The sequence below is a fragment of the Silurus meridionalis genome, chromosome 8 (assembly GCF_014805685.1).
Source record: "Silurus meridionalis isolate SWU-2019-XX chromosome 8, ASM1480568v1, whole genome shotgun sequence".
Lineage (NCBI taxonomy): Eukaryota > Metazoa > Chordata > Actinopteri > Siluriformes > Siluridae > Silurus > Silurus meridionalis.
This window is the reverse complement of record NC_060891.1, coordinates 6,804,302-6,805,938: the sequence shown is the minus strand read 5'-3', so window position 1 is coordinate 6,805,938 and position 1,637 is coordinate 6,804,302. Positions and strand designations below refer to the sequence as shown.

At 38.8% G+C, this 1,637-nt stretch overlaps 1 long non-coding RNA gene across 1 annotated transcript; it reads left to right on the top strand.

The window, feature by feature from the left end:
• The first annotated feature begins 732 nt into the window (after nt 1-732).
• On the top strand, nt 733-1,388 carry LOC124390428. The gene is made up of 3 exons (XR_006926742.1): nt 733-946; nt 1,053-1,139; nt 1,274-1,388. It is a non-coding gene; the product is annotated as an uncharacterized LOC124390428 (long non-coding RNA).
• Nucleotides 1,389-1,637: the final 249 nt, after the last annotated feature.

The following is a 1,637-nucleotide window of genomic DNA, read 5'->3' as shown; positions in this document are numbered from 1 at the left end:
AGTTTGCTCGTGCCTTCGAAATTTGCTTGTGGGAAACAGGGTAAAATTTTGCGAGCGAGGTTGCTCGTACTATAGGTTGCTCGTACAACGGGGTTCCACTGTATATATATATATATATATATATATATAGTCATTTAATACGTCATTTAATAACGAACATCATGTACATAAAGAAATTTAAAGCACGTTAATATATTGCCGCCATATTGGTTATCGGTTATCTCAACGCTTTTTGGCGTCCCCTAGGCCGGCCTTATACCCAAAACCTTATACCCAAAAGACACCCTAGTGGACATACTGTACATTTCCGAATCCTTTATTATACAAAAAGCTGTACAGTGCTAGAGATTTGAAAAATTGGAATTTAGTCTAAATTTTTTTTTCCATATATGGTTACAAATGTTTAATACATTTTTTACATTATAAATGGCACCAAATTTTGAATGAAATACAAAACCAAACGCAAATTCTAAAGGTAAGGACAGCCATAAAACCTTCAGTGACATTGTATTCTTTTGAAAAGCTTCACAGGAAACGCGGGTTTGCCCTGAGTGCGTCTTCAAAATATTTATCCGCTGATGGAAAGTTCGACGGAATGCATATTTTCCTCGCTTATTACCCACACCTTGACGTCAGCTCTATGTCCGGCCCCTTTCCCGTTCTGAGCTTCTAATTGGGTGAAGCGGCATTTGAGGAATGTCCAGAAATTGGTTAAATAGCCACTGCGTTGTGCCGAAACTGTATTAAACGGTATAAGATCTAAACTTTTGTAAAGAAACGGCAGTATGAATAAATAGCCTAAAAAGCTTACCAGATCAGGTTTAACTGTGTCAACTGTGTGATTTAAATAGACGTGTTGGATTTTAGACTTCGAAATCGTGTTTCAGAAACAAAAGGATTTAAGCAACACACTTTTATTCAGCTTTTAGGAATATTTGCTTTTCAGGTGAGTTATTCCAAACAAAATGTACAAAGACGAGACAGAAACGTGCTGATTATGGTAGGTGCCTAGTACTGCAAAGACAATCTATAATCATCTGATTTATTCTCAGTGCGGCTTTGTTGAGGAAAGACCACAATGTTGACGGCATTGTGTTTGCTGTTGATGCTGTGTAAATCACAAGGCAGCGGAATAGCAAGTGAGAACTTTTTTTGTTATTTCACATCCACTTTAAGCACTTGCTGATTTGCGATGATCTGGTAACGCAGATGTCCATAGGGCTCAAATGTACAGATCACTCAGTGCTTGTTGTCTATTTTCTGTTCTTCACAGAGAGCCGAGAAGACAATAGCGTATATGACTTATTCGAGCTCGCAAAGGTAAATAAAAAGCACCATGGAGTGAGCCTAGTAAAGGGACCCGACCCTTACAGCCCTGCTTACAAAATCCTCAATCCCATCCTGATCCCTGCCATCCCTGAGCGCTTCTTCAAAGATCTCATCTACTCCATATAAAATAGTGCAGATGTATGTAAGTCACAATATGTGTAGAGAATGAGGAGCATAAAAAAAATACAATATGTAATATGAGCTTGGTCTGAAAAAGCCCAAGTTTGCCCTGTTTGCTACTTGCCCTGTTTGCTAGTTGACCTCCTGCATTAAATGTAGTCCATCTGTGTGCACCTTGCTCCATTCCT